This window comes from Canis lupus, chromosome 18 (assembly GCF_048164855.1).
Source record: "Canis lupus baileyi chromosome 18, mCanLup2.hap1, whole genome shotgun sequence".
Lineage (NCBI taxonomy): Eukaryota > Metazoa > Chordata > Mammalia > Carnivora > Canidae > Canis > Canis lupus.
Genome location: NC_132855.1, coordinates 42359433 through 42375025, shown reverse-complemented (window position 1 = coordinate 42375025; position 15593 = coordinate 42359433). Strand labels below are relative to the sequence as shown.

Below are 15593 nucleotides of genomic sequence, written 5' to 3'. Positions count from 1 at the left end.
AGACCATATGAACCATCTATAAGCCAAAGTGTTTCTCAAAGTTGTCATATCAGTTTATACTTCATTAGGTAGTAGGTTAAAAGTTTTCCTTATTCTTTTTTTTTATTTTAATGATTTTATTTATTTATTCATGAGAGACACACACACACACAAAGAGAGAGAGAGAGAGAGAGAGAGAGAGAGAGGCAGAGACACAGGTAGAGGGAGAAGCAGGCTCCATGCAGGGAGCCTGATGCGGGACTCAAGCCCGAGTCTCCAGAATCATGCCCTGGGCGGAAGGCGGCACTAAACCACTGAGCCCCCCGGGCTGCCCCAGTTTTCCTTACTCTACATCCTTGCTAACTCTTGGTATTAAGACACTTTCTAATTTTTGTCATTCAAATTCATGTGATATATCTTGTTGTGGTTTTAATTTCCATTTCCCTTGTTAATAATGAGGTTGAAAATTTTTACAATGGTCCAAAAGTGATATGCATTCAGTAAAGGTCATACTTTGAATTTTGAAATTTTTTTCATTATTTTAGGGCTGTTCATGTTTCCTCTTCTATGAAATTCTCATTCATTTCCTTTGCATATTTTTCTATCAGATTGGTCATGTTTTTCTTATTTGTTTTAAGATGTTTTACTTATATCAATTCATACTAGAAAATTTACAGTGATTTTCCAGCTAAGACTTTATTAAAAATTGTAAGATGTTTACTGAAGCATTTTGGTAATACCAAAGAAAAATTGGCAATAACCTAACTAGCCATAAATAGGAATTGGTAGTATAGCAAGCGGTACAACTGAACTATAGCCATTAAAAATAATTTTAATACATCTCTGTTGAAATGTAACGATTTCCAGAATCCAAGGGAAATAATTCAGGAGAATAGAATCTATTGTATATTCCCATTAGTGTAAAAAAATTTTTTTGAAGAATGTAACAGTATATAAACATAGATTCTACATACACACATCTACGTATAAGCTGGTATATGCATAAAACCTTTTGAAATTTAGCAGGAAGTTACATGGTTATATCTGAGGAAAGAGATTGGTACTTAAGGATAATAATAGACTTTTTTTTTAATATAAATTATTTGAGAGAGAGAGAGAGCCCCCTCACATGAGCAGGGGGAGGAGCAGAGGGAAAGACAGAATTTCAAGCTAACTCCATGCTGAGCACAGAGCCCTTTGCATGGCTAGATCTCATGACCCTGAGGTCATGACCTGAGCTGAAATCAAGAGTCAGAGGTCTAATTGACTGAGCCACCCAGGTGCCCTGAGATTTACTTTTATTTTTTTCTCTTCTGTTTTATTTTTTTCCATGTCATGTATTACTTTTATTTATATTTTATTTATTTATGAAAAATTTAGAATTTTAGATTTTGAATTTAGAATTTTTAAATTTTATGAAAAATTTAGATTTTTCCCTAGTGAAAAATCTATCCTTAAACTCATCTTTTCATAGCAGTGGTGCAAGGGAAATAAATTGTGAAACTTCTTGCTTACATTTTGTGACAGAGTATAGAATTTATTATTTATTTATTTTTGTTATTTTATTTATTTAAAATCAATTAACATATAGTATATTACTAGTTTCAGAGGTAGAGTTTAGTGATTCATCAGTTGAATATAACATCCAGTGCTCATTACATCAAGTCCCCTCCTTAATGCCCGTAGCCCAGTTACCCCATCTTCTTACCCACCTTTCCTCTAGCAACCCTTAGTTTGTTTCCTATAGTTAAGAGTCTCATATGGTTTGTTTCCTTCTCTGATTTCATCTTATTTTATTTTTCCTTCCCTTCCCCCATGTTCATGTTTTGTTTTTTAAATTCCAGAAATGAATGAAATCATATGATATTTTTCTCTGACTTATTTTGCTTAGCATAATATCCTCTAGTTCCATCCATGTCATTGCAAATGGCAAGATTTCATTCTTTTTGATGGGTGAGAAATATATATATACCACAATCTTCTTTATCCATTCGTCTGTCAATAGACATCTGGGCTCTTTCCATAGTTTGGCTATTGTGGACATTGCTGCTATAAACATTGGGGTGTATGTGCCCCTTAGGATCACTATGTTTGTATCTTTTGGATAAATACCTAGTAGTTCAATTGCTGGATCGTAGGGTAGCTCTATTTTGAACTTTTTGAAGAAACTCCATATTGTTTTCCACAGTAGCTGTGCCAGTTTGCATTCCCAACAACAGTGTAAGAGGGTTTCCCTTTCTCTGCATCCTCACCAACACCTGTTTCTTCCCGAGTTGTTAATTTTAGCTTTAGAATTTATTATTGACAGTGTACATTAATGCTATTGGATCAGATAGATCATTAGTTCATTTGCTAAAACTGTGACCCAAAGTAGCAGAGGCTTAATAAGGATAGAAATTTATTTTTTTTTCATGTAAAAATCCAAGTAGATGGACTAAGGCTGGTATGGAAACCACACAAGCTTCTTTTCACTTCTTCTCCCATCTTTTTATTCTATCATCCTCGACACATGGCTTTCATTATGGGACCCAAGGTAGCTGCTCTGACTGCTGCTATAATGTCTGTGTTACAGCCTACCTGTGTGGTAGGGGGGATAGGGGAATGGCAGGCACTACTGTATTTTGAGAGCATAATACAGAAGTGCAGAAACAGGGTCACAACTAGCAATGCAGCTCAATATTCTATTGCTATATATCAAGGGAGAATAGACAATTAGCCATGTCTTCCACAGATGTCTGTTCACAACCCTCTGACTCCTAAGTTACATTTATTTCCTTAAGTGGAATTGAAATCTATGAAAATGACCTTCCATATATTTCAGAGTTTTAAGGTCCAATATAATTGTCCGGCACAGTAAAAAGTGGCATGAGAAAATAAGAACACATGAAACAGGAGTTGAGGTTTGTACAATGAAATATTTTAGCATGTGGAAATATATAAGAGAACAGAAGTGCTGATGGCTTCTGTGAAGAGGAAAGTTTGGACAAAATGTATGTGTAAAAAATTTTTTTAACTTTTGTTATTCAAGTATCCTTGATACACAATGTTGCATTAGTTTCAGATGTACACCATACTGGTTCAACAAGTTTATACATTTTGCTATGTTCACCATAACCGTAGCCACCATCTATCACCATACAACACAACTATCAACAGAATGTTTTTAACATTTCACATTATGATGGGCCAAACTCAGACCTAATAATACAGTACACTGAGGACCAATAGCTAGAGTCAAGTCTGAATACACATTGAGCAGGAAAATTAGAGTTTGGGAATATATTACCCCTCCCCCCCAAATATCTGTCCTATTTACCATCAGAAACTAGGGTAACACATGCGATAATAGATCTTAAGGGCATTGCATAGTGGTGTGAGAATGGCAGAATGTAAGCCTGACTGGGGAAATTCATTGCCAAGGGGACACTTTCCTGACTCTAGATTTAATGTCCTGGCCAAGATATAACGTTAAGTACACTGTAGTAAAACAAATAGAAATGATGGAATTACCTTAGAGGAATATTGAAAAAGAGATCACAAGGCTCATGGAGGAAATACATTTATTATATGATCCCATAGAACCCACTATTTGTTTATTTTCCCTGGCAACTTGCCAGAGGACACTCCTTTGCTTAAGGCAATATGGAATGCACTGATAAAAGTGGAACCAGCATCTTTAAGAAACTCAGTAATAGCTGTCTGCTGAAAGCCAGCATTGATAGGAGGAGATACAGCCATAGAACTAGGCTCAAGAAGGATGATGGTGTTCTGGAATGGCAGTGTCCTAGGGGCAGCACTTATATGGAGAGGCAAGGTGGAAAAAATAATAGCAAGCAGCAAAAACAGGAGGGTAACTAGGGTCTGTTGTTTGTTTAAGAGATCACAGTGTGTTCCTAGGAAGAAGACATATGAGCAGCCCAAAACTATGAAAACTATGACAAATATAACCAGACTTGCATAATCCAGAAGATTAGCAGCTGGAGCACAGATGTCAGTCACCATATTGGATAATTATATCCCTAGAGCCAGTTTTGAGATCTAAATAAACTTTCTCTTCATAAAGACCCTGCAATACTACAGCAAATAAGCATGATAAATATTTCCTCAGTTCTCCCCACAGGGACCTGCACACATTTACCTGAAAGTGCAGTGAAGAAGGGGGATTACATAGTCTTCTTGAGGATTGTTGGATATAAATTCTGAGCTGACACTGATTCCAAAGATCCTAAACGTCATTGTGGTACTCTGGTTAGACTGGGGCTTATGGTGAAAACAGATTAAAAGAGTCATGGGACAAGTCCATCTCACAGGTGGATCCAATGCATTTGCAAACTCACACTGGTTATTTCTCCAGTAACCAAGTACAGAACTTTGATAAATATTCTTATCAGCTGGCAAAAGTCTTACATTGGTTTCATGACCTATTGAACAAGAGCCATTACAGTAGAATGGACTAAGTCATGGGATGCCTGGGTGGCTCAGCAGTTGGACTCCTGCTTTTGGCTCAGGTCATGATCCTGGGATCAGGGATCGAGTCCCGCATCAGGCTCCCTCTGAGGAGCCTGCTTCTCCCTCTGCCTATGTCTCTGCCTCTCTCTGTCTGTGTATCTCATGAATAAATAAATCAATCTTTAAAAAAAAAAAAAAGAATGGATCAAGTCGAAGCTCCTAAAATTGCCCATATATCCTCCTGCGAAGACAGTGAAGAAGCAATATGTCATCCTGAGGAGAGTTGCAGAGATTAGCACTCGTATAAAAAACTTAATGAAAGAATGAGTAGCAGTCCTCATTTCTCCATTCAAATCTCCTATATGACCTTTTCGAAAGTTGATAAATCAAACATATGGTGGTGGGCTATTATAAGTTTAACTAAATGGTAGTCCCAACCATAGCTGCTCTGCCAGATTTGGTATCTTTACTGCAACGGATCAACACAATCTCTGTGACTTGATATACAACTATTGATCTGGTTAATGTATTTCTTTAGATTTCTATCGGTAATGACAATCAAAACCAGTTTGCTTTTACACTGGAACAAGAGCAGTACATATCTTTGCAGTTGCTCCAGGGTTACAGTAAGTCTCTTAATGTTATTTTAATATGGCCTGCAAGAACCCAGATCATGCTGCTATTTCATAGAACATCACATTTGTCCACAATGTTGGTAACATCATGCTATTTAGACTTAGTGTATGGTAAAGAGCAAGTATTCTGGATTCCTTAGTAAGACAAATACATGCCAGAGGTGGAAGATATAATACACAAATTCAGAGCCCTGTCACATCAATATTTTTAAGGGATTATATGGTCTATTTAGTGTAGAAGAAGATGGAGTTCTGCAGAAGATCCAAACTGTGGTGTGAGCTGTTCTGCTGTTTAAGTCATGTGGCCCAGGGATGCCTGGGTGGCTCAGTGGTTAAGCGCTGCCTTTGGCCCAGGGCATGATCCTGGAGTCCTGGGATCGAGTCCCACCTTGAGCTCCCTGCATGGAGCCTGCTTCTCTTTCTGCCTGTGTCTCTGCCTCTCTCTCTGTATGTCTCTCATAAATAAATAAATAAAATCTTAAAAAAAAATAAGTCATGTGGCCCAAGAGATCCAATGATGCTAGGGCTATCGATTGTAGATAAAAATGCTTCACGGAGTCCCTAAAAAGGCCTAATATGAGAGATGCATTTTAGATTCTCCAGGGTTGTGGGTTAATGGCAGGACTTTTGTAACAAAGAAGTACTTGATGTTTGAAAAAGAGCCCTGGAAGAGACTGAGTGCCTGACCACAGGATATTGAGTGATTATGTGACCAGAGTTTCACAACAGAAGATATATACTATCAGATCCAGGGGATCACGTGGTCAAGCTAATGAAACAGCACTCTGTCAAATAATAGAATGGTACATTTAGATCATACCAGAGTAAGTCTAGAGGTCACAAGTAATTACAGAAACAGATGTATCAGTGTCAGAAACAAGACCAGAATTCCACATCATCTCAATTGTATTGTTGCCTCTCCCCTTAATTATCTTTAGGATATCATGGGGGATTCCATGTGACAAACTGAGAAAAAAGGTAGAGAGTAAGGCTCGGTTCACAAATGAGTTGGCTCAATATATTGGTGCTAATAAAAAATGGACTGACACCACTCTACAGCTACACTCAATGTAACCTTGAAAAAAATAATAAAGAAATCCTTCCAGCGAGCAGAACTATAAGTAGAGCATTTGGTCATTCATTTGTATAGAAGGGGAAATGATCTGAAGTACGGACATACTTGGGCCCCCCTGAGCAGGGACAAATGACTTAGGTGACTGTTCAAGGGCTTGGAAAAGCAAAATGGAATCTTGGAAACAAGGGAATTTGAGGAAGAGACATATGGATGGACCTTTGGGAGAGATCAGAAATTCTGCAGATTGTTTTGCCTTATGTTAATGCCCACCAGGGAGCATCTACTGAAGAGAAGGCACTAAACAACCAGTCTTACCAGACAGGGCAACACATGCCAGTGCTTCAGCCATGCAGTGCTTATACAATAGGCCCTTGAACAGAGTGGCCATAATGGCAGGCTTGGAGGCTATACATGTACCCAATAGCATGGATTCCTCTTAGGAAGCTGGATCTAGCTACTCCCCCTGCTTATTGACCTATCTGCCCACAACATAGACCAGTGCTGAGTCCTCAATATGAGATCATCTTTTGAGGATGCCAGCTAGGCACTTAGCAGTAGGGTGATTATATCAGGGCCCTTTCCACCCTGGACTAATTTATCCTTACTGATATTGACATTTCTTTGCATATGTGTTTGTCTTCCTGACTAAAGTGCCTCTGGAGATCATACCATCAGAGTGGTTACAAAATGCATGATTTACTGACATGGGAATTCCATACAAAAATGCATCAGACTCAAGAGATCCATTTTAAGACAAAGGAATTTATTGACCTGGAAGACCTGGGAAGTTCTGACCCAACAATATACTAGCTTTGTAATCTTGGCCAAGTTATTTAATCTCTTTTTGTCTCAGTTTATTCATATTTTAAGATGAGGATGACAGGGATCTTGTTAAGATCATGCGAGATGAGGCAATGTGTAAAAAAGCCCTTCAGATACCATCAGGTATAATGATAGGAATGCATTCTGGATGTGGAGCTGTGGTCTATGGGAGGAGCTTGTGGGGAAGTGGTATTACATGTTACAGGATTTGCCATCTGGTAGGGGAAGGAAATGTGCCTGCACCAGTTCCTATGGCCCTGAGACCCTGTGGTTTCTTCTAGCATTCAGGAACAGATTCCAGGTAGAGGCAGCTTTTTGCTTTGTTTTCTCAGGGAAGTTTTATGTATAGTAATCATTCCAAAGTTGATGTGCTCCTTTTGTTTCCTCTGAATACCTGAACTCTGTCCAGTTTCTTTTAAAAGAACTATCTTTGAGGCTTTCTCTTTCTGTTGTAAATATAAACTTTCCCAGGGATATAAGAATTTTGGAGCTTGAAGTTGGTTGGCTGAGTCACGAACCCATGAGAATTAGTGTTCATAGTTGAAGTTATGCCTTATTCAGGTTGTACAGAAAGTGGTACTTCTTGGGGGATATGAGCCAGATCTTCCAAAGGACAGTCTGTGAGCACCAGAGCCTCCTTATGACCATACCCCTCAGCTTTGCAGCTGTCATAAGTAGTCATACATGGTCCCTCTTCCTGAATTATTCTTGAACATATTGAGCAGAAAAGTCTTTGGTTAGATATATATTAAGCTTTTCACATAAGCTTCTGTGTAGATTTTATTTAAATGGAAGAGAACAACTATGCAGAAGCAAATAGCTAGAAAAATAAAATGTTCTGCTGTATTTTTATTCCTTGCATCATCCCAGCCAAATTATTATCTGTGGAGAAAAGGGGATTCATTGTCACTGTTTTCTGTGGGCATATGTTGGGGATAGTGGTTATTAGATCTCAGCAATTAGTAGGTACTACTCACTTTACTTTAAATATTTAAGAAAGTTCAATTTTCCTGTGTCATACCTTGAAGGACAATGCAGATCCTTGAGAATTTGAAAAAGATGGGGTCAGATCAAACTATCCTTAAAAATTACCCTGCTCTGGGATCAAGGATACCTAGGAGTTTGGTGGGAGAAGGGAGTGAAGTGATGGGAGGAAAGAGCCTGATATACTCACAGTTGAGTGAGTAAAGGGCAGTGAGAAGCTCCTTTCCACTCACTAGAACAATAGGGGTGGGGCACAAGGCATAAGGATTGATAACCAGGCAGGAATAGGCTCCAGTCCCCCAAGGATCATAATTTCAAGAGTTGTAAAGTGAGCTGGCAAAGGGTTCCGTTATGTCAGCACCACGAGGTGATTTGGTAAATTAAGGGATGGCATTGGGGCATGAGTTCAAATTGCTCTTTGAGGGAGAAGGAGGAGTAGCTGTAATGCTCTGAATCAGTTTCACTGGGAAGCTATGAAGAAATCCATGGGCCACTCACAAGCCAACACTGAGAGTCACCCACGCAACAAGAACAGGCCACAATCATTGGACAGTCACAGCACATTAGGCAGGGATGTGGTCAGTCTTTCTGTGAAGCTGGGGCTATTGAGGTACTACAGAGAATCCAGACATCATCTCACAAGCGGGAACCAACCAGAAACTGAACCAACACAACTGGCTTAGGACTCTAGCAGTGACAACTTCAATAACATCACAATGGGAATCTTTTTTTTTTTAAATTTATTTATTCATGAGAGACACACACACACACACAGAGAGAAGGAGAGAGAGAGAGAGAGAGAGAGAGAGAGAGGGAGAGAGGCAGAGACACAGGCAGAGGAAGAAGCAGGCTCCATGCAGGGAGCCCGACGTGGGACTCAATCCCAGGTCTCCAGGATCAGGCCCTGGACTGAAGGCAGCAGTAAACCACTGAGCCACCCAGGCTGCCCCACAATGGGAATCTTGAATGCCATGTGTAGGCAACTGCAAATCTGCCAAACTGAGACTGATAAACTAGTGAAGAGAGAAGAAATATTCAGAACAAGGGAGAAAGAGAATGAGTCCACTTGAAATGAGTTCACAAACCCAAGCAGCTAAGTCAAAAAAATAGACCACAAACTTGATTATGAATTCATTTCAAACAAAGTAACTACAATTTTGATGAGCATTTTTAGGATTGTTAAAGAGATAAATGTAGAAATACTGCCCATAAATGCACAAGAAATTATGAAAAAGATAGAGAGGAAATAGTTAATTGAAAATCTTGAGGGGATCCCTGGGTGGCTCAGTGGTTTAGTGCCTGTCTTTGGCCCAGGGCGTGGTCCTGGAGTCCAGGCATTGAGTCCACATTAGGCTTCCTGCGTGGAGCCTGCTTCTCCATCTGCCTGTGTCTCTGCCTCTCTCTCTCTCTCTCTCTCTCTCTGTGTCTCTCATGAATAAATAAATGAAATCTTTAAAAAAAATTAAAAAAGAAAATCTTGTAAATTGTACACACACATATATATTAATACTTACATATTATATAAGTAAATACATAAATGCAATACATATGTAAATTTTGTTGCATAGGTATGCTATACATGATCTATGCATATATGTTATGTATGTATTAGGCATAATCAAATATGCACATACATTTAATATGTATATTATGTATATATATGTGTATATTCAATAAACATGATAAATTATGATTACACAAAAAGAGAAAATTTGTGCATTGAAAGATACTTTTGAGAAATTTCTTCAAATGAAGCACAGAAAAAACAAAAATATATGAAAGAACCATTAAATACATGGTGAATAGTTGGAGAGACTTCAACATATGTCTAATGATTCCAGAAATAGTGAAGACAGAAAATAATGACAACATAATATTTATTGAGATAATGGTAGATACTTTCCAGGTTTGGAAAAAAACATGAAATCTTTGGTTGAAAAGGAAAGAGAAATAACAAATAAAAGCAGAAGAAACAAAAATAAATCCATAGCTGGACATAGCATAAAAAAACTAAAAAACATTAAGTTTAGATACAAAAAACTTAAATTCCCAAGGGAATTTAAGGAAAGGAAAAGGAAAAGTCCTAAATAACCTATAAAAGACTGGGGACAGAACCATCAACAGAAACATCTGATGAGAAAAGACAATGGGGTAACATATTCAATATTTTGAAAGTAGACATCAGGCTGGAAATGCACACTTGGGTAAACCATAAATCAAAAGAAAAAATGAAATTAAGACATTTTTTAGACATAAAATTTCTGGAGGATCTGTCACTAATTGATTCTTATTGAAAAAAATGATTACATGGTGAATTGTAATAGCAGTAGAAGTAAACCTAGAGGGAACACACGTGACTTAAAAAATTGGAGACACATAGGACCTTGAGAAAAATATGGAGGCACACAAATTGATAAAATATGCCAAAAACTTAATTCTCTAACTAAAACTCTAAGCATCAATAAAAGGATGTGTATGTATGTGTGTATTTGTGAAGGAATATTAAAGAATTGTATTTTTCAGGGAAGGCTATAAAGATATGGATTAACTTCAATTTTTAAAAAAGTGATTGAAAAAATATAAGGACCACTAAAGGAAGAGAAATACAGTCTACAGCTACTATGAGAGTAGAGGATATAAGTAATGTAGAAAACTTTATCAATTTAATGGGAGACATGAAAACAAACAAACAAAAAAGAAACAGAGAAAGGATGATAAACAGAAAACAAAATATGAAGAGAAAATGAAAATATATACTGGTCTCAAGAGAAAATGCACATATATACTGATCACAGTGAAAATAAACGGATTAAACTCACTTAGTGAAATTCAGTCTGTTGTGTTAACTATCTGCAGCTTACAAGAGACTCAACTAAAATAAAAATCACACAGATTGAAAACAAAGTACTTACAAGTATACCAAGCAATTAATCAAAGGATATATCAATGTTAATATCAAATAAAATAAAACAGGATATAAGACAAAAGACTTTGATAAGAATGAAGAACATTCTACCAAGAAAATATAATAATGAATTTGAGGGCATGTAAAAACATAAATGCTTGAAACATATAAAGCAAAAACTAAATTACATGGTGAAATTAACAAGACACAATGTAGTTGAATTAAAAACCTAAACACGACATGAAAAAGATTCCAGAGAAATATTGAAAACCTGAGACTTGAACTCAGGACTTTTGTCACAAGGCACAAAAACACAAAGTATAAAAGAAAATATTACATATTTTACATTAAAAAAGCATTGTTGTAACAGAAGATATAACCAAACTCAAGAGTTCACCACTTGGGGTGCACTAAATTGAACACTACTTGAGAAAATACTGAAAGTAAAGAAATTTTTTAGTACTTATTACAAGTAAGGGGACAGGGAGGTAGCTCTCAAAGTATTGTCTCCCATGGGATTAGTACTGGGAGCTTTTATTCAGTGTATTAGATGGTAGGTGTAGGGAGTTTGCACAAGCACTTTGGTTTAACTGTGCATGCCTAGCATGTCAACATTGCATATTTAAAAAAATGGCAGAAAACTCTGCCCATAGGAGGAGATCTTAGTATTACGATAAACTAAAGTAACTTCAGGACAACTCAGTAAGGCTTCTGCACAGGTTCTAATCTCCAATCTGGCTCAAACTGGCTTATGTAAGGGGCTATTGGGGGATGCATACCTAGCAAGAGGTGATCAGATGAAACACCTAGTTGAGGTCTCCTCTGCTGTAACTATTGGTTCTGCAAAACAAAACAAAACACACTCCTTCCATTCTCTTGTCCCTTCCTCTTTCTCTCTTCTGCTTAAAGTTTTCAGCCCTCTTATTTGAGTAACTTCCCACTGCATCCTAGGTAAAAAAATATCATATAAGACAAAAAACACAAGTCACATAACCAAAATAGGATTACAAAATCAAGAAAGGATTAATATCCAGTATGCAAAAACCTTCTGCAAATCAATAAAAATGACAACTTACTAGAAAAACAGACAAAAGATGTGAAAAAGAGAAAATCTGAATGGCCAATAAACATAAGAAAAGATTTCATCCTCACTAGTAATCAGGGAAATATATATCAAAACTATTTCATATCCTTAGATAGGGAAAATAATATGAAGAGTTGGAGCAACAAAACACTCATAGGTTCTTGGTAGGAATACAAATTGTAAGGGGAGCAATTAGTATTACAGAAGCTGAAGATTTCTATGCAATTATGCAAGATTTCATGCAATTTAATATTACCCAACAATTAAGATGGATGAACTAGGCCTACCTGTATCAGCATGAATAAATCTCCAAAATTTATTAATTCATGATAAAAGTGAGTTGGAAAGTATCTATAATATGGCACCATTCATTTAAAATTTTAAAACTTGAAAACAATATAAATTGCTTATGATTACTGTTGAGTAACAAAAATCCAACTGAATAAATTTTAAGTATATAATTGGCTTTATTAGTTGATTCATGCATGAATCAGGCAGTATCCCATCTAGCAAGTAAAGGGGAGGGTCTTATCATGCAGATTACTTCATCTTCCTTTGGGGAATGAAAAGGCCCATGTGATAAACTCATTGGCACCATCTGAAAATTTCTGACTGACCATTTAAAACTAGATTTTGGGGGGAGGCTGAAATTGAAATCAGATTAACTATTAAGCCCCAGTTTGAGGACTCAGCCTAAGAGACACCATTTTGAATCTGTGGTTTTCTTTTTAACATTATAATTTTAAATGAATGTAAAAGAAATTTTAGGTGGGGTGCCTGGATGGCTCAGTTGGTTAAGCATCTGACTTTGGTCTCAATATCAGGATTGTGAGTTCAAGCCCAATGTTGGGCTCCATGCTATGCATGGAGCCTACTAAAAAAAAAAAAAAAATTTAGGTGTTATATTTTGTTTAAAAAGTAACTCTGACTCCTGGTTTAGTATCCACATGTATAAGGCTCTAAAGTAGTTGTTCCCACCCTTATAATAAAAAAGTGTGTTGAATGAAATAAACATCAGTGATTTTTTTCTTGGACCCCTCAAAGAACTGAGGCCATAAGACAAATTGCTTAACTGAAATCTGGACACACAGGCAAACGCGGAGAATATAGTTGAGATCTGCTTACCTGGAGCAGAAGCCAATGAAGTCATAAAATGATAAGGACACTCAAGTGGTAATTTTGATGAATTGCTGGAGGCTGAGTGTGGACTAACATGAAAATGAGAAACTCTTAGTCTTAGGAGGGACCTACATTTTCATAGGTTTTGCCTCTAGGTAAAGAGCCAAGAAAATTCTGTCTCCCAGCTCTGGCCAGGGGAGAAGAAAAGTAACCATTTTGAAATATACCCAGAGCATTCTTCATAACAAAGGCCTACTCTCTAGTGGGAAAGAATTACCCAGTGTTTTACTCCACCCACTAAGAAGGGCCTTTACCCAGCTCCAGCTCACTTTGCCTTAAGTAAGAGGGAGAAGTTAAGAAATAGTTGTGAAAATCACAGCCAAGGAACACAGACTCAGTAAAAGCCTGAGATTTAATTACAGAATTATAGAACTTTTTCCCTCCCCCACACCTTAGCACCCATTAACAGGACTCTAGTATAATTCGCTGTGGATTATAGCTAAAAGAACTTCAAAATACAGACTTAATTTAAGGAGGATGCAAAATCAAGGATACTAGGGGAATTTAAAGTCTCTGAAATCTATAGCTTATGCATTTCCAGGGCCCAGTATACCTGGGCCATTGAAACAAATGACCACAAACTGGGTGTCTTATAGACAACAGAAACTTATTATCGCACAGTTCTGGAGGCCAGAGGTCCAAGATGGGAGTGTTGGCAGGGTTTGTTTCTTTTGAGGGCTGTGAGGGGGAGTCTGTTCCATGCCTCCCACCTAACTTCTGTGGCTTCAGGTGTCCCTTGGTTTGTACATGGAGTTCTTGTGTCTTCACATAGTCTTCCCTCTATGTGTCTCTCCCTCCTCATGAGGTCACCAATCATATTGGATTAGAAGCCCACTCATCTTAACAAATTATATCTGCAATGATCTTATATCCAAAGAGGTAACATTCCTACATACTAGGAATTAGGACTTAAACATATGAATTTTGGAGGTACACAATTCAACTTATTACACAGACTAACAAAATAATAAACAAAGAAAACATAAATTGATAATATCAGAAATAAAAGAGAGGTCATCATACACTGTGTTAACTAACTGGAATTAAAATAAAAATTTAAAAATAAATAAAGAAAAAAAGAACAGTGAACAACAATAAAAAAGAAAGAAGTCATCACGACTTATTCCACTGACATTAAAAAGCTAATAGAAGAATACCGTGAACAACTCTTGTTACAAATTTGGGATCTTTAATGAAATGGACCAATTTCTTGCAAGATACAAACTATCAAAACTCACACAAGGAAAATTAGATAATCAGAATAGGCTTATATTTTTTAAGATATCAAGTCAATGATTAATAATCTTCCAAAAAAGAAAGCACCAGATCTAGATGGTTTTACTGGTGATCTCTACCAGACATTTAATAAAGAAACAATACTGGTAATGCAATCTTTTCCAGAAAACAGAAGTTGAGGGAACACATCCTAACTCATTCTATGAGGCTAGTAGCGTCACTCTAATATCAAAACCTAAAAAAGACATCATTAGAAAAGAAAATTACAGGGATCCCTGGGTGGCGCAGCGGTTTGGCGCCTGCCTTTGGCCCAGGGCGCGATCCTGGAGACAGGGGATTGAATCCCACATCAGGCTCCCAGTGCATGGAGCCTGCTTCTCCCTCTGCCTGTGTCTCTGCCTCTCTCTCTCTGTGACTATCATAAATAAATTAAAAAAAATTTAAAAAAAAAAGAAAATAAAATTACAGATCACTATCTTTCATGAACATACATGCAAAAATTCTCAACAAGGTATTTGCAAATCAAATCAAAGAGTATTTAAAAAGAGTTATACATCTGAACCAAGTGGAATTATTCCAGGTATGGAAGTATGGAAGGCTGTTTCAACATTTGAAAAATAATTAATGTAATCCACCACATCAATGAGCTAGAAAAGAAAAATCATACAATCATATCAACTGATACAGTAAAACATCTACAACTAACATGATACTTTATGGTGAGAAACTAGATGCTTTTCCTCTGAGATCAGAACAAGGCAAAGGCGAAGATGTCCTTTCTTACCACTCCTACTTGATGTTGTACTAGAAGCCCTAAATAGTGCATTTAGACAAAAACAAATGTACCGATTGAGAATAAGGAAATAAAACTATGAAGATCATTAAAACTAATAAGACTATTGGAGTAATTCAGATGAGAAGTATTGGTGACCTGAATCTATATGTAGTAAAGATGGAGAGAAGAAAATAGATTTAAGAGGTAGGAAATAGAAGTGAAGGAGATTAAAGATAGATTAAGTGTGCATGGTGAGGGAGGTAGAAGCATCAAGGATAACTTTTAGAATTTGGTTTGCATAGCTAGATCCGTGGTGGGGCCATTTATAGATCTGAAAGAGGAAATTTGGAAGGAAAATCATGAGTTAGGTTTTTTTTTTAATAGATTTTATTTATTCATAGACAGAGAGAGAGAGAGGCAGAGACACAGGTAGAGGGAGAAGCAGGCATCAGACAGGGGAGCCTAATGTG

General features: G+C 37.0%; 1 protein-coding gene across 1 annotated transcript in view; it reads left to right on the top strand.

Moving 5' to 3' along the window:
- Window positions 1-15593, top strand: part of LOC140609066 (uncharacterized) — a 308391-nt gene that overhangs the window by 244411 nt on the left and 48387 nt on the right. The window lies entirely within an intron of this gene.